The 22,676-nt window shown below is 40.6% G+C and overlaps 1 protein-coding gene and 1 long non-coding RNA gene across 6 annotated transcripts in view; one reads left to right on the top strand and one right to left on the bottom strand.

Moving 5' to 3' along the window:
* LOC132368870 (uncharacterized) overlaps window positions 1–9,789 on the top strand; it is a 101,610-nt gene extending 91,821 nt beyond the window's left edge. The window contains exon 3 of the long non-coding RNA XR_009504170.1: window positions 8,530–9,789. This is a non-coding gene — a long non-coding RNA (uncharacterized LOC132368870). The remainder of the gene's footprint in view (window positions 1–8,529) is intronic.
* Window positions 1–22,676, bottom strand: part of NCKAP5 (NCK associated protein 5) — a 1,059,956-nt gene that overhangs the window by 708,416 nt on the left and 328,864 nt on the right. The gene's annotated exons all lie outside the window — the stretch shown is intronic.

Here is a 22,676-nt window from a genome sequence, read left to right as displayed (position 1 = left end):
TTGTTTATGCATAAGATGGGGTGTCAATAAAGGATTCTGAGAAGGCCAGGGCTGGGACCTAATTAAGAATCAGTCTGGCTGCTGAGGAAACAGTAGGAAACACAGCACTGCAGTGAACGTGCTCTCTGTGAAGGTGAAAACGTGATATGACCAATCAGGAGGGCATTGAGGTAATTTCCGCAAGAGATGAAAGTGGCTTGCAGTGGAGTGGCAGGGACAGGGGTGATGAGAAATGCCCAGGTTTGGAATATAATTGACAAGGAGACCTACCGGAAGTTGCTGATGGATTGGACGGGAGAGGGTAAGTGATGAGTCAGAGGTAATCTCAAGAGTGTCCTAGTTAAGCTTAGTTCTTAAATGAATAGGAGAATTAGCTACTAGGTGGCACCATTAGCTGAGATGGAGAATACTGAGGCAAGAGCAGGTGGAGAGAGAAAATCAGGGGTTTGGTTTGGGTCATTTTAGGTGAGAGTTATTGACATCCAAGAGGAGATTCCAGGTAGGCAGCAGGATATATAAAAGTCTACAGGGGGGGCTTCCCTAGTGGCGCAGTGGTTGAGAGTCTGCCTGCTGGTGCAGGGGACGCGGGTTCGAGCCCTGGTCTGGGAGGATCCCACGTGCCGAGGAGCGGCTGGGCCCATGAGCCACAACTGCTGAGCCTGCGCGTCTGGAGCCTGTGCTCCACAACAAGAGAGGCCACGATAGTGAGAGGCCCGCGCACTGCGATGAAGAGTGGCACCCGCTTGCCGCAACTAGAGGAAGCCCTCGCACAGAAACGAAGACCCAACACAGCCAAAAATAAATAAATTAATTAATTAAAAAAGAAAAAATGTCTACAGGGCTTCCCGGGTGGTGCAGTGGTTAAGAATCTGCCTGCCAATGCAGGGGACACGGGTTCGAGCCCTGGTCCGGGAAGATCCCACATGCCGGGGAGCAACTAAGCCTGTGTGCTACAACTGAGCCTGTGCTCTAGAGCCCGTGAGCCACAACTACTAAAGCCCTCGAGCCTAGAGCCCGTGTTCCGCAACAAGAGAAGCCACTGCAATGAGAAGCCCGCGCAACCCAACGAAGACCCAATGCAGCCAAAAGTAAATAAATAAATAATTTAAAAAAAAAAGTCATTCCACAGGTCAGGAATGAAGATACAAATCTGGAACTCACCCAACTATTGATGAACTTATGATTATATGATTATGCCATTGGAGTATCATTTGAGAACCACTGTCTTAGAGAATAATGACAGACTCAGTCTTTAAGGAGTCCCTGGTGAGGAGGCAACCTTTTACAGGAAGATGTATGAAGCACAGACCAAAAATCTCTCCCCTGTTAACCTCTCCATGGTCCTGAAGCTATAGCTATTAAGGGATGTTCCACTTCCAGAATAATCCTGTTAAAATCCACCTTAATACTTATCAACAAACTAAAAGGGATTTATCTATCAACTTAACTAGAAAACTGAATGTTTTGATGTTCAGATGCGGAGCAATGGTTCTCAACCCAGCTACACATGATAATCACCAAAGAGCTTTGAAAAATACTAACACCTGAGCCGCACCCCCAAGTGATTATGATTTCATTGTCCTGTGGTGGTATGGATTTATTTTTAAAGGAATTAAATTGGAAAAAAAATAGGAAAGGCAGTGATAGAATCAGAGAACTGAAGGCCTTGATAAAGTGGAGGGAACTTGCCAAAGTCATCTGAGAAGAGAGGGCTTGTGGCCAGTGAGTGGGATGCTTGCATTGTGATTTTGAAGGTGGTTCAGGATGTGACCTAGGAGCTGAGATGGAGTAAAGCAAACACTCACCCGGGATCAAGGAAGTGAAGTAAGTGCACGCAGCCAGAGTGCTGGAAAATCCTGGGGAAGTTTGTTTGGGGGGTGAGGTTTGACTTTCCTCGGTTCCACATATAAGTGGAACTATGCAGTGTTTGTATTTCTGTGCCTGGTTTATTTCACTTAATGTATTTGTCCTCCCGGTTCATCCATGTTGTTGCAAATGGTAGGATTTCCTTGAAATTTGCTAAGACGGTAAATCTAAAGTGTTCTCACCAAAATAAATCCATCCATCCATGCATACATACATACAATTTTGCTTTGCCAATTATACCACAATAAAGCTGCAAAAAAACCCATTCCAAGTTTCAAACAAGTGACTTTTCGAATATAACCATTTAGTAAGCAGGTGGCTATTCTTACATAAAGTTTTATTTGGAGAATATTGTTTAGAGATCATTCCAATATTTAAATCTCTATCCATTTACTTTACTCATCTATCTAGTGTGACAAAACACAAAATCTGTATCTTACTTTTTGGGTGGAAATGCTTCTTGGAAACTATGAAGACAATGTTACAGTGATGCTGTGCCAATATCATCACTTCCCTACATCCCCGAATGCCCACCACTGCCGCCGAGGTACCACTAACCTGCACACATCATACTGCAATTTGTGTGCTCTTGAGCATGAGAAAAGCAGCCCCTAACACTGCTAAAGCAAAGAAACCTCCTTTTCTTCCTGATTCCTGCCACCCCATGCTGTAAAAAACAATGCAGGCAACAATTTCCTGCTGATGGTTAATGAATGAGGTTCAATATCCGGCAAACGCAATTTATCTTATCAAGACTGCAACTTTCTGCCCACCTGGGAAGGACTTAGAAGAAATAAGAAGACACATAACAAAGAGGAACTAAAGTTTAGAAATCCCCAAAGCTATGCAAGTCAATATGGAAAAATAAGTAAATACTAACATATTTCTTGTTAGAAGTCTTCCAGTATCGGAGTAATAAAAAAATATGCTCTCCCAAAAATAACTCTCAAGCTCACTTGTTTTTTCAAAAGCAGTTTATTTTGAGCACACATCCTTCTCGACCTCTCCTTAATCTAAAAATGTCCTGTCAACTCCTTCCTTCTTACTGCCTTCTCTCTATCCACAAAAAAAGGAGGGTGTATATTTTAGTTATTTGTTGGTGGTAAGTTCAAACCCTATAATTCCCATTCTGTGGGCTTTGGTTTGGGGAAACGTCATCTTGGTTCCCTAGAAAGAAGAGATAATGATGGCATGAATGAACGAATTTGCTTTTCCCAGCCACTACTCCGACCACCCACCCTAGAAGAGGAGAGTTTGCAGTTAACAGGAGGGAAACTGTGTGTTAGAAGGGCAGCCCCCCAATTACCCCTATCTTCTCTTCTAGGGATCCTCTTGGGGGGACATCTCAGAGATCACAAAGAAATGCGATTTCCAGAACAGCCTGTTGGCTTTGTAGCTTAACTATCCCTTTCCAACACCTCCATACTACTTTGTCCTCAACTCTTGCATGGTCTATACAACTAGCCTCCTCTCTGAACTTTGTTTTTCCAACTGACCCATCTCTTATCTGTTCTCAGCAACCAGAGTAAGCTTAATATTTATTTTTTCATTTTGAAATAACTTTAGATTCAAAGGAAGTTGCAAAATCAAAACACAGAGTTCCCTGTACCCTTCACTTAGCTTTCCCAATGATAACATTTTGTATAACCATAATCATAACATCTAGGAAATGGATGTTGGTACAATACTATTAATTAAACTCAGAGTGATCCTTTAAAAATGCAAATCTGACCATGCCAACCCTTTCCACTTTGCTCAACCTGTTAATTAGTCCCCATCAACTCCTACAATAAGGACTAAAATCCTTAAACTGGTCTATAAATAGTGTGTCTATCAGTCTAGTGCGGCCAGGACAAACCTAGTTCTCCCACCTAGTGCCAATGAACTATCCTGTTTAGTATTTGAGCACTCTCAAAAGTGTGGCAGTTTGGATGACAAATTATGTGGTCACCCACAATGAGCTCTCAATGTCTGATCCTGCCCGTGGAGACCTCTAGCTTTTGTTTTGCATCACTCCACTCCTTGCTCTTGAGCCCCTGTGACGCAGACCTTCTTTAAGTTCCTGGGATGGGATGCAGCATGTGCAATGTTTCTTCCTGCCCCAGGGCCCTTGCACATGTCCTTTCTGCCTGGAACCACTTCTCCTCCCCTTCCCCCTTTGCCTAGTTAGCTCCTACTTGCCTTTGCTCTGCTAAATCATCACTCCTTCCCCAGACTAAGTCACATTCCTCCATTAAATGCCCTCACCACGCCCTGGACCTGTCCTTTGAATGACTTATCACAGTTGTAATTTTATCTTTGTTTCTATAAATAAAGACTAAACCATAAGAAGGCAGGGGGCATATTCGTGTTTACGCAACAGCATACCCTCAGAACCAGCATGGAGCTTGCTACACAGAAGGCAATTATTTCATTGCTATGGATTGAAGGGATAAAAGCTCAGCTGACAGCTCCAGGAGCAACAAAAGCCAAGTGCTTAATGGCTTCAGGAAAAAGCAAAAGCAAAAGTCACCTGCATCCCCTTTGTAGGTTGCTGCCTGTGTGGTTCATTTAACCACTTAAAACCCGACTTCAGTGAGTGAGAGACAGTCCCAAGTTTAAAACTTGGTACCCATAAACCGAGGAACTTTATGCTAGTAATTTAACTTCTTTGAGCCTTAATTTTTTCTTCTATAAGTAGTAGTAGTAGTTATAGTACTACTAATAATAAACTCATCTACCATATAATAACAATTATAATTATTATTATAATATAATATAATAAATAATTATTATAGATTTAATATTATAATTATTATAACTATAATACTTATAACAAGTATAATTATTATAGTTATAATAATTATAATTATTAATTAAATCTGTAATTATTGATTATAATAATGATTAATAAAATCATCTACCTTATAAGATTCTTGTGAGGGTTGAATGAGAAAATGTACACCCAAGCATCATCAGGTGAATGCTAGCTCCGATTATTACTATTATTATTTGGCTCAAGCTGTTTCAAATATATTACCTTCCCTGTGTCTGAGATGATCTCCTTGCTTCATAAAAGACACGCAATGAAGACTGAATGCTCTTCACCCGACATGGCCCCCTCCACCTGCTCCCCCAGTCTCCCCACGTTAGACAGGCAACGCTGTCCCGGCCATGACCCAGGCCAGACCTGGCATCTTCTGGGACTCTTTCCTCTCTCTCCCCACATTGCATCCATCACAAAAGCTTGTCTGCTTTCTCTTCAAAATATGTTCAGGACCCTGCCACTCCCCCTCACGTTCACTACCATATTCTGATCCACCCTGATTATTACATCAGCCTCCAAACGGGTCTCCTGCTTCTGACCTTGCCCTTGAGGGCAGCCAGAATGACACTGTTAAAATGTAAATCACATCAGGTCACTCTCCTGCTCAAACTCCTCCAAGACTTCCCGTACCCCATGAGGTAACACACAACACACTTCTGGAGTGAAGACAGCACCCCAAAACCTGCCCTTTGTCTTAGATTCCTTCTGGTTCGTTTCCTCTCCTTCAGATCTTCCCTCCAAGGAGAGCCTTCCCCGAACCACAAGCTCAGCGCTCTGTATCCCCTCCCTGCTTTTATTTCTCCACAGCACTCTTCACCTTCCACACATTTTGCTTTATTTTCTTTATAGTCTGTCTTTTCCACTAGAAAGGAAGCTCCATGAGGGCAGGGATGTTTGTCTGTTCTGTCCCTGCTGTCTCCCTAGCGTCGATCACTGTGTCTGGTATGCAGTAGGTGCTCAATAAATTCATCTCGACTCAATGCATGGAGGGATGGATGGATGGATGGATGGATGGATGGATGGATGGAAGATGAATCGATGGATGGATGGAAGATGAATGGATGGATGGATGAGGCACAAGAGTTCCAAGGCAAGAGCCGTCCCAGACACAATTTGGCATAAGTTACAAGGCACAGACAAGCACGAAACCTGTGTCAAGTGTGTGTGGAGCAGAGGCCCAGGAGAGGGAGGGAGGGTTAGGGCGCACCCAAGCACATGAGGATGGCTGGCCTCCTGACCGTGGCTGCCTTAGCCTGGGCAGGGACATCAGTAGTACCTTGGTTGTGGCAGTGCCAACCTCGCCACTCTGGGGCTGCTTAGTGGCTGAGTGTAGAAGGATGAGGGTGGGTGCTCTGCCCATACAAAGGAGGTCATGTGCTCACCTTCAGAGAATGATCTGATCAGATGGGCCTGCCAGTGACTGACACGGACTGCAGAAATTCAGGGAGATGTCTGCCGCAGAAGACTCTGGCCAGAAATCTCACTGGCTTGGGGGGTGAAATGAGGCCATTTTTAGACGAGCCAAATTCATTTCCCATTGTCCACTGAAATGGAATTTCCAGAAGAACATATGCCGAGAAACCGGCTCAAGATGCGTTGTCCAGATGTTGGCCAAATAAAAGCCAAAAAGAAACATTTAAAGTCGGCTGCCTGTCTTGTGACTCTACAGCTTTTTGCCAAACAGACTAACTTGTCTTGTTAGAAACCGAAGACTAGGCCAAGGCTGTGGGTGGACCAGCCTTGAAAGAAACTTCGGGCCTCATTCAAACAAACTTGGACTGAGCGGAGGACACTGAATTCTCAATTAGAACGCAGTTATTCACAAGCTCAAGGGAAGTGAACTTTGCTAAGAAAAAAAAAAAGCATTAGTACTGAGGTCTCATAAAAGCAGCCTGCAAATCTAAAGCCTGAATTCTGTCCTACTGTTACCAAAAAGGCATGAAGCATTTGCAGACAGAATAAGCTGGATTATTATCCAATAGCCTTAAGAGAGAAGACATTCCCACAGTTTTCAAGGCTAGAAGGCACCTTATAGACCATGCTGATCTCTTTCCTGGACTTCTGAGTACAGTTCTCTCCGAAAGTTGGCCAGACAGGGTAACCTCAGGGCATTGGCTATGACTGTCCTCACATCTCACCAACTTCTCCATTCTTCTTTATGGTCTGTATTTAAGACTGACTGACCTCAGGCGCCTTCATTACTTGTTCAAACTCCCTTCTCCACCTCAGTGACCTCACTTCTCTTTCTGCTTCTTGTCTATAAGCTTCCTTGATGTTATCATAACACACCAGCTTGGGTTAAGGGACAAAATCTCCAGCGATCTTGGCCTGGGGAATTCTCAGCAGTTGGTCCAATATATCAACTAAGAGATTAAAAAGTTCTGTAGAAGAGAATTGAATTGCCACCCGTCTTATTAATGAGAGAAGCCAAGTTGATGGCCCAAGCCTTCTGATTCCTAATAGAATAATACCTCTACCAAAATTAGGAGGATGGGTTAAAGTAAGTTAGCTTCTATTTTTTTCTGGTTTGTTTGCAAGATCATGTATCACTTCTAAACTATCGAGACGTGATAGCTATTTAGGAAACGTCCAAAAATCTCAGAAAAAAATGCTCAGTCAAAAGAGCTCCAATGTGGTGGGGAGGGATAAATTAGGAGTTTAGGATTAACATATGCACACGACTATATATAAAATAGGTAACTGACAAGGGCCTATTGTAAAGCACAGGGAACTATATTCAGTATCTTGTAATAACCTATACTGGAAAAGAACCTGAAAAAGATCTATATACATAAAAAGATTTTATATTTATAGATATGTATAAAAAGAATAGATTTATATATATATATATATATGTATGTATATATGGGTGTGTGTGTGTGTGTGTGTGTATCTGAATCAATTTGCTGTATACCTGAAATTAACACAACATTTTAAATCAACTATACTTTACTTTAAAAATAAATAAATAAAAGGGAAAAAAGTTAATCAGAAAAAAAAAAAGCAATAAAAAGAGCTCCAATGTATGTAAGGCATGTGATTGATAAGACATCCTGAAGAGGCCACTTTAAAAGACCAGAATCATTAACTAGATATATTCTAACTAGTTTCCCTATAATGTCATCATCTTAGCTGAAAAATAAAGCAATTCTGGGTGTTTAATGTGGTATAGAATAAAATACTTACACTTCTTAATATTTGTACTTAATTGTTTGAGGCCTTCACATACAATCCAAAATAAAAATTTAATAGCTCATTGACCTTTACGTTTATAACTCTTAAAATGAAATGGTGGATAAGTGAAAATAGATATTTTATTCAAATGAAATCACAATAATTTTCTTGCTTAAATTTTTCTCTAGCTCAGTTTGGTAATAGCCTAGTACTTTACATGAGTGATTATGAGCCTATCTTAAACTGTAGCCATTGCCCTAAAGAAAATGTTTATGGCCTGCCTGGGATAATTGTATTCTCCTATTAAATATCACTCCTTCAGGACTAGTTATTGTTGAGTATAAATGCACCACTTTATATGCAAATAAAACGTGCTGAGGTTTGAATAAAAAGTTCTGCATATATCTACTGACAAATCATCTTATTATGATTCATATTAACAGACAGAACCTCTCCAGATATGAGATGCTAATATCACAGACAAGGGTTAATTCTTTCCTTGAATTTTTGTTTTCAAAATGTTCAGATATAGCTGGAAATATTTTCTTTCCTCATAGCTACAGCAGATTTGGAGTTGGAGCCTCAGTTTTATTTTGAGTCAAAAGATTTTACAATATTGTGATTACTAAAGTTTTTCTTTCTTTTTTTTTATGACCTTGCCTTGTCTTTCATCTTTTTTCTAGCTACGCACATACCAGGAAAAATCAACTTCTTCCCAGATACTCGACTGCAAAGGATACCTCAGAGTCCGGCTTTCCCAAGAAGCCTTCTTACATTCAACCTTGCAAAGCAGAGAAATTCTACAAACATTGTACACGGAGTACAAGCACTTCAAGTCACATATTTGCATTTACTTTTTTTTAAAATCTAGTTTCTTTGAATGAGATCTTTTTTTTGCAAAATCGTCACATTAAAATCCGGGATTCTGCTCTTCACATTTGAAGGAGCAATGTCCTCTACAAATCCCAGATCACACCTGTGCCTTGTATTTTTATGAACCACCTCTCATGGCCCTGTGGGACCACTATTAAAAATTATTATACATATTTTGTCCCTATGTGTACAGAGTTAGCAATGTAAGATGAGTACTGACTAAGGGAGGAACAAAGTAAAGAATTTGATGACCATTTTCACCACTTGCCCTGCAGCTTCGCTGTCCTTGCCTGGAGCTGTCAGAGGAATAGGGGAGAGAGTTCAAAGGCATCGGTGTTGGAGACTGAACTCTGATTTTCTGGCCAATATGTCTAACTCCCTAGAGTTAAAGGATCACATAGTTGAATGAGGACTAAAGGACGGGATGTAAATGAGGACATCTCAGGGCTGTATCACCCAATCAAGACATTAGTGCACATCTGGGAATTTATTTACTTATGTTGAAATTTGGAGAAAGCCTTACACGCCACAAACTAGAAAGTCATTCATTCATCCAGGGGTTGTAACTAAATATTTACACATCTTGAGAAATCCCTAAAATTTTGCAGTTGAAGTTAAAGTCTATTATACTTTTTAATTAGGATTTAGGGATAATAGGAGAAATCATAGAATTAGTATTTGCATTATACGAAAAAGATGGGGAGGCCTTGAAACTATTTTCCCAGGAATCCAGGGAGCCATGTTCAATGTCAACATTCCTCCTCATACAACTGAAAGACAACTGATGGAGAGCTGGAAAATGCCAAGGAACTGAGATTCTTGATCAGCTTGAAAAGCAAGACTTGGGTAAATGGCATTGTGAGATAGATTTGCATTAAGTGTTTAAAGACAAACACACTTATCTGATTAATGTTGGTCATCCTTCCTAGACTGTAATTTCCACAAGGGCAAGGCTTGTGTCTGTTTTGCACATGACTGCTTCATTCTTGCTTGGAACAGTCCTTGTCACCTGATAGGCCCTCAAAAATATTTGATGGATGGATGGATGAATAAATGAGTTCATGCTTTCCCAACCCTAGATAATGTCCTATTTCTTGTCTTTTGTTCAAAACTGTAGTCACTCAACACTTATTCCTATTAGTTGGGTGATACACAAACACACACACACACACATGCACGCGCTTGCACACACACATGCGCGCGCACGCACGTGCACAGACTAATGTGAAAATAGACTTTTTTCTTACAGCCTTTAAAATAGAATAAATCCTTATGTGTCCATAATCACTTTTAAGCAGATGTTCTGCTTAAAAGCAAAAAAAAAAAAAAAAAAAGGACTAAATCCGTCCTAAAAATGAGAATAGTTTCCATAATGCAAAATTAAACCAATTTAATTAACATTTTAATTGTAAGAGGGCATAGCTAAGATCACCCTGAAAATAATGAATTTAAGTAAAGATTCTCATAGTTAGAGAGGGCATAAATAGGCTTGCATGGGACTTGTACTTAGCCCCTGATATTTGGAACAATGGAGATGGGTCACTGGAAAGGTCTGTGCTTCAAAAATGATCTTTTAATCAATTTCTTTGGCTTTAACCTTTCCCTGCTAATTCCACTCTCCAAAATGAAGTCGAGGTATCTCTCTAAAATGTAAATCCTGTCATGTTGCTATCTTGCTTTAAGCACTTGGGTATTTCAGTAGTCTCCATCTTCTTCTTCTTAAAGATCTAATTAAAGTCATTTTAATATTTAAAAAAACATTATTTGGGGGACTTCCCTGGTGGTCCAGTGGTTAAGAATCTGCCTTCCAATGCAGAGGACGTGGGTTCGATCCCTGGTCGGGGAACTAAGATCCCACATGCCGTGGGGCAACTACTGAGCCCGCATGCCACAACTAAGACCTGACGCAGCCAAAATAAATAAATAAATAAAATTAAAACAAAACAAAACAAAACATTATTTGGAATCTACTACATTTAAAATGAGAACAGTGCTAGGAGCTCTAAAAAACTTTTTTATGTTTTGTTTTAGGTATTTGTTAATTTATGTATTTATTTTTATTGAAGTATAGTTGATTTACAATATTATATTAGTTTCAGGTATACAACATACTGATTCAATATTTTTATAGATTACACTCCATTTAAAGTTATTATAAAATATTGGCTATATTCCCTGTGCTGTACAATATATCCTTGTAGCTTATTTATTTTATACATACAGTAGTTTGTACGTCTTAATCCCCTACACCTATCTTGCCTCTCTCCCCTTCCCCCTCTCCACTGGTAACTGCTAGTTTGTTTTTTAGATCTGTGACTTTGTTTCTGTTTTATTTTAGTATATGTGCTGCCGAAGCGAGCACTCTGTTTCTGTTTTATTATGTTCATTTGTTTTTTTTATTTTTTAGATTCCATGTATAAGTTATATTATACAGCATTTGTCTTTCTCTGACTTATTTCACTAAGCATAATATTCTCTAGATCCATCCACATTGTTGCAAATGGCAGAATTTAATTCTTTTTTATGGCTGAGTAGTATTTCATTGTATATATGTACCACATCTTCTTTATTCATTCATCAGCTGATGGACACATTTAGGTTGCTTCCATATCTTGGCTATTGTAAATGATGCTGTTCTGAATATGGGGGTACATGTATCCTTTCAAATCAGTGTTTTTGTTTTTTCTGGACACATAGGCAGGAATGCAATTGCTGGATCATATGGTAGTTCTATTTTTTTTAATTTTATATTTTTAGTTTTTTGAGGAACCTCCATATTGTTTTCCATAGTGGCTGCACCAATCTACATTCCCACCAACAGTGTAGGAGGGTTCCCTTTTCTCTATATCCGTGCCAACACTTATTATTTGTGGTCTTTTTGATAATAGCCATTCTGATAGGTGTGAGGTGATACCTTATTGTGGTTTTGATTTGCATTTCTCTGATGATTAACAATGATGAGTATCTTTTCATAAGCCTGTTCAGTAGCCCCCATCTTTTTAAGAGCAACGTTTTTTTGGTCACTTGCTTGGCAGAAAAGGCCTGACCTGAACTATGTCCCTCCTACAGATTCAATCCCATTTCCCTCCACTCTTTGCCTTAAGCTCTGGGAATACTAAAGAGATAGTTACTACACTGCTGAACACACTGCATTCATTCACACACCTCTGTACCTTTGCTTATGCCATTTCCTTTGTCTGGAATGCTGTCCTCACTTTTCTTCACCTTGCTGACACTTTCTCCCTTGAAAACTTATCACATCTCCTCCAGGAGATGTTTGGTTATGTGTCTCTCTGCTCCAGTTAGATATAAGCCTGAGCAGATCTCGGCATTTGCTCCGTGACATTGAAATTACCCAGTTACATGTCTGAATCCTACTCTAGATGATATTAACCAGCTACATGTCTGCATCCTACTCTAGATGAAATTAACCAGCTACATGTCTGCATCCTACTCTAGATGAAATTAACCAGCTGCATGTCTGCATCCTACTCTAGACGAAATTAACCAGTTACATGTCTGCATCCTACTCCAGAGTCTAGGTATTCTCATTTCACAAACTACGTCAGTCATCTTGATGCTTCTAGTCCTCGTGCTGAAATGAGTCACAGTACCAATGGAATTAATATGTGTTGAACCAAATCGGTTAGGTAACATTATCTTGTTCTTTTATCATCAACACCACCTAATTTCTCAATGTTCTGTTGTGACCTGGGAGTTTCCAGAAATTATCACTCTTTTTTCTTATATGAATCACTGAATTAAGCTACTAATGTCCTTCATAATTACAGGGCAGCAACACTCTTTATAAATGGTTGTTAACAAAAGCCATATTGCTGATACTGATCTATAGTAAATAACTTTATGCTGGGGACTCAGGTAGGAAAAATACCCAGGCTTGAGTTAACTTTATGTGCTAACATATGCAGAAAACAATCATTTAAATTGCAAGGAACATTTGTGTTACAGCATCTCAGTTCTGTTTCATAGTAACTAAACTTGATACTATTTGCATATGGGGAGTGCCTCTACAGTTTCTTTTTCTTTTAAATCTAAGAGCTCAAGCAAGATTCATAAATTCAAAACATAACTATAAAATCATTTCTCTATTTCAATCTAGTATCCCAATGTATTGCCTAGAGAGACTCCTTACGGTTGTTATAAACTCAGAAAAAAACTGTAATAGAAATGCTGACACTCCTTGAACAATGGGGGTTCTAGCAGGCTCCTCAGTATTCAGTAGACTGTGCCGCCCCCAGTCCCCAGTTTCCAGACAATGTAGTGACTTAATCAGTACTCTCCAGAGCACAAAGCAGGCAATCTTTTCTGTCCTTTGTGCATTTTTCACATCTTAGAACTGTCCCCCTTCAATCTTCCTATGTGCCACCTACCTCCACATCTCTCTCACCCTGTATCACTATTCTTTACAATTTCTTCTGGGCTTAGTTTTGTTACTACACTGAAATCTTATGCATAATTATGTGAAGTTGCTATGGAGACTTTATGTGATTTGTCATGACGAAAATCTACTGTGTTTGAGATAAGTCTCCATACTAATGACTCAGGAATCCATTTCCCACCCACCTCCCTTATTTTCTCTGGGATTATAACCAACTGCATATATTTGAATATCTATAAGCAAAAGTCATTTTATAAATAACACAGCCAGAAAGGTTACTGAATTCACCATGAAGATGAAGCATATCAGTACAACCAAGTCAGTTTCTCAGGATTTAGAAAGAACTTTTAACACGGTACTTTTCTGAATACCAGCTGAACTCTTGCCTGTATCCTTTAGGAAGAGACCCCAAAGAAGGTCTTCCACAATTACATCTCTTAAAATTCCATCACTAATTATACTGTATATATTTCGGCTATGGCATAACTTAGAAAATGCAGTTTTGGAGAATATATTTAATGATTGTGTGAAATTAAGGGAAGCGATAACAACCTTATTAAAAATCACTTATTTTTTCTTCTTCTATGGCACAGACCATTTGGAGGCGGTAGCTAAGGGTGAAAGTGATCATTTGACATTAGCCAGAGGCAATCCAGACTAAAGACTGTGAGCTGAACAACACAAGTCAACCTTCACACCACCCAAAAAGAACATGATTTTATATCTTTCTTGCCTGACCGCCCCACTGCCATCCTGGAATGTGAAAAGTCCTGAAATAACACAGTGATTATCATCAGACATCTCACATGGCCCTCTCTTTTGGTCCCCAGATTGGCAGAGTTGATTTCAGTATCATGATTGATTTTTGGAGAGAAACATTTCTAAGTCAGCTGTAGGTGGAAGAGAATTTCAGTGAATCCAGCAGTTTGCCACCAGGAGAGTGGCATACAGAGGATAAATAGAGAAGTTGAAGTCGAATTTCTAATTACAGGCAGACCAACTATAGAAACAATTCCTAAGCAAAAGTTTCCTGGAAACACAACTGAGTTACTAATTTCCCAAACAACCAATTCTGAAAAGTGTGTATGGTTTACACACAGGATGATTTGATATCATGGGTACCCAGATAGAAATCCAATAGGAGCAGAGATACGAAGCAAGGAGAAGAGAGAGAAGGTGACTTGAGCTGGAGGGAGTGAGAGATGCTCTAGGACAGAGAGCCAGTATCTGTGCATTCCTCCTAAAAGTAGAGCTGATATTATTTTATACAAACATGGGCTGATGAGTAACCCATAAACGATGGAGGCAAAGAGGAGAAAGAACAGAAAAGAGTGAGAGGAAGAAAGAGGAGAGAAGAGACCTAAAGAAAACGCCCATTCTCAGGCTGTGATAAAGGAAGTGTAAAAAGGAAGTCTGCATGTCAGGGTTCCCATAGGACTTTTAGGTAGGCTGACAAAGGACTCCAGTTTAGTAGAATACGGGTAGGTCTAGACAGCAAGGGAGGCTTTCATTGTCCTGACGGTAACACGATGAAGTGCCTTCCTCCCAGAGTCTGAGAATCACCCATACAGTACGTGCCAGGCAGTGTCTGACAAGTGTCAGAGCAGGTGATGGATCTTGGGGATTGTTCTCCATGTCCCAACTGGTTGAAAGGGAAATAATATTTCCAGAAACAATAGAAGATCATTCATGGAGCTGCAAAGGAACTGGAACCAATAAATGGTTTGAGGGTCTTTTCATGGAAGGAAAAACATACCAGCTCAGAGGGAGAATTCATAACCATCTTATACATAAAAGGTGGGAGACAGCAATGGTCAGAGACAGCAGTGGGCAACCTCAAGCGGGAGACAGGACCTCCTCTCTGGTGATGGGAGACCTCTCCCTGAGATCTTCAGACGCAGCCATGGACTCCTATCATATCGCTAACCAGGGGGTTGGGTCTTGTCTTGGAGCAATGCATCTGAGACGCCGGGGATAGCCTTACCCACTGCACAGCTAACAAACATACCCTACTTTTAATTCAGGTAGAGCAGTGATAAAAGCAGAGAAACTTGCAGTCAGATCTTGAGTGGCTCTGAAATTCTTCAGAGAAAACTCGAGAATTTGAGAGCCTAAGTAGACATGTCCAGTTCAAGAATGGCTAGAAGAGGAAGGAGGAGAATTTGGGGGAGGAAATAGCTGAATGTTTAGGAAAAAAACCAGAAGGGTTTGGTTGTCTCAGTCAATATTCCTTAAACAGAGCTGCAGATATAGATTAACATAGATTCAGGGATCTCCTCAGTATCCAAAAGTCATATTTTATGAAAACACAAAAATCTCAATAAACACCTTCAAACTTTTGATCTCATTTCAGTGACATAAAAATGAATATGAAGTATACTCTGAATGTGTTAATAAACAACTTCTGAATGAACACTGCCAGGTGGTCCAGTGTCGTCTTTGTACTTTTGTTCATGATGCTCTTGACAAAAAGCTAATCAAAAGAGAACAGAGGTAGACTTAATGGATAATGGCATATCCCTGCCGCAAGGAAAGGCAAAAATGATATAAACACACATTAAACTAACAAACATTGTATAGCTTGAAGGGTAAAAACTGGAAGGCCTGTTGGGCTAACAAACATCATGAGACCGTACAGGACAGCCAGGCTCAAAAGAACCTACTCCGAGCGGAAAAGATCATAGAAGACCGCGTTCAAGGTGCAGGTCTGGGAAATGTTTCAGCAAAACAGCACTGTCATATTAAATCCGTGTCATGTATTTGAATTGTATTGCTTTTATGGTTTTCAATTTGTAAATTTATTTTGGTTCTGTAATTAAGTGAGAATAAGCAGATTAGGATGTGTGGAAGGAAGGACAAATAATCAGGGAAGAGAAACTTAAATCTGTGAAAACAGCATCAAAAAGCCCAGGGTAAGCCAAGGCTTACAAAACCTGATGAGATCTACAAAGAATGTTAGGTTAAGACTGTGTTTAGAGTCAGATGAGAACAAGGATGGGTTTGACTCATTGCTTGATGCGGATGCTGTAATGCTAATAGAAGGTAATGAGAAAGCAGAATCATTCACTTCCTATTTTGCTTCCACTTTTGCTATCGAGGCAAATGATCTCCACCTTGAAGAGGAGAGGAAAACACGAGGCCCAAGATAAGTGAAGAGATCCCTCAGGACATCAGCAAGCTGCTTTGAATAAAGCCAACCCTCACCGATCAATTACACCCTGGGTAATGGAAGGACTTCAGGTGGGACTGCGGAAGCACTGCTGGCAATCTTTGGAGAATCGTGATGTGTCAGAGAGGGGCCCACATTAGAAGCAAAAAAATGTGTCTGTTTTTTTAAGGACATTTCAGAATTTTTAAAATCTTCAATATCAAAGGCGAAAGCTGCGTTTAGAAGCTATTGAACTAATCAGTTTTTAGGCTGATCCTCTCCTCACTCCCACCAAAAAGAGAAAGAAAAAGAAAGCATTTCTAGAATGTAATGTTTTTAAAGAGGGTGTATGAGAATTAGAAAATACATCAATAGTTACGGGGGCTCCCTAAGAAAAATTCCCATTCATAGATTTTGGATAAAAGTAACAGAACTGAGAGGCAAAGTGAATCTGGATTTCTCCTGAGTGTTTGATAAAATATTTCTTGATGACCAAGAAGCAGAATATAGAAACAGGGGCTAGATGCTCATTTTAGTTAAGTGAAATTGCAGAGGTGTACTGCAGTGTTCTCTGCGTAACAACTGTGCTGAAACGATGCAACAGAGGATTGTGGCATGCCTTAACTTGGAGTCAGCAATCTCAAGTTGAGTTTCTGCTTTGCCCTGACTAGTTCAGGGGCCCACACATCCGGTCCGCTGCCCATTTTTGTGAATCAGGTTTAATGGAACACAGTCACATGCGTCACAGTCACATGCGTCACAGTCACATGCGTTTGCTCACTGACTGTCTACGGCTGATTTCGGGCTCCAGGGACAGAGTTGAAGAGCTGCACAGAGACCGCGTGGCCCACAAAGCTAAAACATTTACTGCTGATCCCTTTACAGAAGAAGTTTGTCAACCCCTTGATGAGTCACATAAGCTAAGATGTATCACAACCTCTCTGACACTCACTGTCTTCACCCACATTAATGGAAACTGACAACTACAGCAAATGCTTCAGAAGGTAGCTAATGAAATAATGTCTGAGAAAGCTCTGTATGGATTGTAATGTGCTCCACACATATGAGGCATTGCTTATTATGATTACTCTACCTGCTCAGAGATTAATAGCAGTGCTTTTCACATTAAAGATATGCCAATCTCTAGTACATAGGAGACCCTCAAAAATACTGGATGGATGGATGCATGGATAGTAGTAACCACACCTCACTTAGCAGCAACTGTGTGCCAGGAACACAGAATGTTTTAGATACAATAGTTTGTTTTATCTTTATAGCAGAAATGGGACATAATTTACATTTTACTGCTGAATAAAGGCAAAGAGATTTTAACAATAATAATATCAGGAGCAACAACTAATATTTATAAAGCGCTTATTATGTCCTAACCATCATGCTAAGTACTTATTAAATGTTATTTCATTTAACCCTCTCAACCTCTTCACAAAGTGTTAGTATCATCATCACCCTCTTCCCCATCCTCATTCCATATTTAGAGATGAGAAAATTGAGGCCCAGAGAAACTAAATAATTCCCAAAGTCAAGTTTCTGATAAATGGCAGAGCTGGAATTCAAAAGTCTGTCTTCCTGACTCTGATCTAACCATCATATGTTGGGGCAACTGACTTACATGAATAAGCCTAAGTTTATTCAGGATAAACGTAGAGTCGTAATAGAATGATTAAAAACTGAAGTGTCTCAAGGAACCTATGAAACGTTCCTATGAAAAACATGTTTTCTGAAAACCTTTTCATTTTCAACAAATTTTAGACTAAAGAATTGCAAAACTAGTACAAAATTCCCATTTCATTCCTCAGCCAGCTTTCCCTAACGTTAACCAATTATATATAAATACAGCACCATGATGAGAACCAGGAAATTAACACTGGTACAATACTCTTAACTAAAGATCTTACTCGAATTTCACCAGTTTGCCCACTAATGTCCTTTTTCTGCACCAGGATCCTATCTGGGGCCCCACTTTGCATCCGGTTGTTACCTCTTCTCAGTCTCCTCCAGTCAGCAACACTTTCTCAGTCTTTTCCTGTCTTTCAATTTCTTGACACTTTGGAAAAATATTGATTAGCTTTCTATAGAATGTCTCTCAATGTGGGTTTGTCTATTTTTTTTTTTTCCCTTCATGCTGGACTGAGGCTGTTTTGGCAAGACTAGCACAGAAATGATGCAGTGGTGTTTCCCATGCCTCATACCAGGGTGTTCAAAATGTCAATGTGTCTTCTTATTTGTTTCAATGAGCTACAAGCTCAGTAAGCTGACAGGTAGCCTAGTCCTTACACATTCACATGCGTGTGCACATGCCCTTAACACACTCACATGTGTGTACACATGCCCTTAACACACTCACATGTGTGTGCACATGCACACAAAATTTCATGAGAGTTCAAACTAAGAAACTGCAGAAGAGACCTTCAAGATGGCAGAGGAATAAGACGTGGAGATCACCTTCCTCCCCACAAATACATCAGAAACACATCTACATGTGGAATAACTCCTACAGAACACCTACTAAATACTGGCAGAAGACCTCAGACCTCCCAAAAGGCAAGAAACTCCCCACGTTCCTGGATGGGGCAAAAGAAAAAAGGAAAAACAGAGACAAAGAATAGGGATGGGACCTGCACTGGTGGGAGGGAGCTGTGAAGGAGGAAAGGTGTCCACACACTAGGAAGCCCTTTCGCTGGCGGAGACTGTGGGTGGCGGAGGGGGGAAGCTTCAGAGCCACGGAGGAGAGCGCAGCCACAGGGGTGCGGAGGGCAAAGCGGAGAGATTCCTACATGGAGGATCAGTGCCGACCAGCACTCACCAGCCTGAGAGGCTTGTCTGCTCCCCCGCCGGGGCGGGCGGGGCTGGGAGCTGAGGCTTGGGCTTCGGTCGGGTCGGATCGCAGGGAGAGGACTGGGGTTGGCGGCGTGAACACAGCCTGAAGGGGGCTAGTGCGCCACAGCTAGCCGGGAGGGAGTCCGGGAAAACGTCTGGACCTGCCTGAGAGGCAAGAGACCATTGTTTCCTGGTGCGCAAGGAGAGGGGATTCAGAGCACCGCCTAAATGAGCTCCAGAGACAGGCGTGAGCCGTGGCTATCATTGCGGACCCCAGAGACGGGCACAAGACCCTAAGGCTGCCGCTGCCGCCACCAAGAAGCCTGTGTGCAAGCACAGGTCACTCTCCACACCACCCCTCCCAGGAGCCTGTGCAGCCCGCCACTGCCAGGGTCCCGTGATCCAGGGACAACTTCCCCGGGAGAACGCACGGCGCGCCTCAGGCTGGTGTGACGTCACGCTGGCCTCTGCCACCGCAGGCTCGCCCCGCATCCGTACCCTTCCCTCCCCCCAGGCCTGAGTGAGCCAGAGCCCCTGAATCAGCTGCTACTTTAACCCCATCCTGTATGAGCGAAGAACAGACGCCCTCAGGCGACCTACATGCAGAGGCAGGTCCAAACCCAAAGCTGAACCCCAGGAGCTGTGCGAACAAAGAAGGGAAAGGGAAATCTCTCCCAGCAGCCTCAGGAGCAGCGGATTAAATCTCCACAGTCAACTTGATGTACGTTGCATCTGTGGAATACCTGAATAGACAATGAATCATCCCAAAATTGAGGTGGTGGACTTTGGGAGCAACTGCAGACTTGGGGTTTGCTTTCTGCATCTAATTTGTTTCTGGTTTTATGTCTATCCTAGTTTAGGATTCAGAGTTTATTATCACTGGTAGATTTGTTTACTGATTTGGTTGCTCTCTTCCTTTTTAAAAAAATTTTATACATAGATATATATATATTTCCTTTTTCTCTTTTTGTGATTGTGTATGTGTATGCTTCTTTGTGTGATTTTGTCTGTATAGCACTGCTTTTACCAATTGTCCTAGGGTTCTGTCTGTCCATTTTGTTTGTTTTGTTTTTAGTATAGTTTATAGCGCTTGTTATCATTGGTGGATATGTTTTTTGGTTTGGTGGCTCTCTTCCTTCTTTCTTTCCTTTTTTTTATTTTTAATTTTAAAAATTTTTAATAATTAAAAAAAATTTATTTTAATAATTTTATTTTATTTATTTCTTTTTTTCTCCCTTTTTTTCTGAGCCATGTGGCTCACAAGGTCTAGGTGCTCTGGCCGGGTGTCAGGCCTGTGCCTCTGAGGTAGGAGAGCCGAGTTCAGGACATTGGTCCACCAGAGACCTCCCGGTTCCACATAATATCAAACGGTGAAAGCTCTCCCAGAAACCTCCATCTCAACGCTAAGACCCAGTTCCACTCAATGACCAGCAAGCTACAGTGCTGGAAACCCTATACTAAACAACTAGCAAGACAGGAACACAACCCCACCCACTAGCAGAGAGGCTGCCTAAAATCATAATAAAGTCACAGACGCCCCAAAACACACCACCGGATGCAGTCCTGCTCACCAGAAAGACAAGATCCAGCCTCATCCACCAAAACACAGGCACCAGTCTCTTCCACCAGGAAGCCTACAAAACCCACTGAACCAACCTTACCCACTGGGAGCAACAGCAAAAACAATGGGAACTACGAACTTGCAGCCTGCGAAAAGGAGACCCCAAGCACAGTAAGTTAAGCAAAATGAGAAGACAGAGAAACCCACAGCAGATGAAGGAGCAAGGCAAAAACCCATCACACCAAACAAATGAAGAGGAAATAGGCAGTCTACCTGAAAAAGAATTCAGAGTAATGATAGTAAAGATGATCCAAAATCTTGGAAATAGAATGGAGAAAATAAAAGAAACATTTAACAAGGACCTAGAAGAACTAAAGAGCAAACAAACAGAGATGAACAACACAATAAATGGAGTTAAAAATTCTCTAGAAGGGATCAATAGCAGAATAACTGAGGCAGAAGAACGGATAAGCGACTTGTAACATAAAATAGTGGAAATAACTACTGCAGAGCAGAATAAAGAAAGAAGAATGAAAAGAATTGAGGACAGTCACAGAGACCTCTGAGACAACACTAAAAGCACCAATATTCAAATTATAGCGGTCCCAGAAGAAGAGAAAAAGAAAGGGACTGAGAAAATATTTGAAGAGATTATAGTTGAAAAATTCCCTAATATGGGAAAGAAAATAGTTAATCAAGTCCAGGAAGCACAGAGAGTCTCATACAGGAAAAATCCAAGGAGAGACACGCCAAGACACATATTAATCAAACTATCAAAATTAAATACAAAGAAAAAATTCTAAAAGCAGCAAGGGAAAAACAACAAATAACATACAAGGGAATCCCCATAAGGTTAACAGCTGATCTTTCAGCAGAAACTCGGCAAGCCAGAAGGGAGTGGCAGGACATATTTAAAGGGATGAAAGGGAAAAACCTACAACCAAGATTACTCTACCCAGCAAGGATCTCATTCAGATTCTACAGAGAAATTAAAACCTTTACAGACAAGCAAAAGCTAAGAGAATTCAGCACCACCAAACCAGCTTTACAATGAATGCTAAAGGAACTTCTCTAGGCAGGAAACACAAGAGAAGGAAAAGACCTACAATAACAAACCCTAATCAATTAAGAAAACTGTAATAGGAACATACATATTGATAACTACCTTAAATGTAAATGGAGTAAATGCTCCAAACAAAAGACATAGACTGGCTGAATGGATATAAAAACAAGATCCATATATATGCTGTTTACAAGAGACCCACTTCAGACCTAGGGACACATACAGACTGAAACTGAGGGGATGGAAAAAGATATTCCATGCAAATGGAAATCAAAAGAAAGCTGGACTAGCAATTCTCATATCAGACCAAATAGACTTTAAAATAAAGACTATTACAAGAGACAAAGAAGGACACTGAATAATGATCAAGGGATCAATCCAAGAAGAAGATATAACAATTGTAAATATTTATGCACCCAACATAGGAGCACCTCAACACAAAAGGCAAATACTAACAGCCATAAAAGGGGAAATCGGCAGTAACACAATCATAGTAGGGGACTTTAACACCCCACTTTCACCAATGGACAGATCATCCAAAATGAAAATAAATAAGGAAACACAAGCTTTAAATGATACATTAAACAACATGGACCTAATTGATATTTATAGGACATTCCATCCAAAAACAACAGAATACACTCCCTTCTCAAGCGCTCATGGAACATTCTCCAGGATAGATCATATCTTGGGTCACAAATCAAGCCTTGGTAAATTCAAGAAAATTGAAATGGTATGAAGTATCTTTTCCAACAACAACACTATGAGACTAGATGTCAATTACAGGAAAAAATCTGTAAAAAATACAAACACATGGAGGCTAAACAATACACTACTTAAGAACCAAGAGATCACTGAAGAAATCAAAGAGGAAATCAAAACATACCTAGAAACAAATGACAATGAAAATATGATGCCTCAAACCCTATGGAATGCAGCAAAAGCAGT

The sequence above is a fragment of the Balaenoptera ricei genome, chromosome 7 (genome assembly GCF_028023285.1).
Source record: "Balaenoptera ricei isolate mBalRic1 chromosome 7, mBalRic1.hap2, whole genome shotgun sequence".
Taxonomy (NCBI): Eukaryota; Metazoa; Chordata; class Mammalia; order Artiodactyla; family Balaenopteridae; genus Balaenoptera; species Balaenoptera ricei.
The sequence above is the reverse complement of the archived record's forward strand: the minus strand, read 5'-3'. Positions and strand labels throughout refer to the sequence as shown.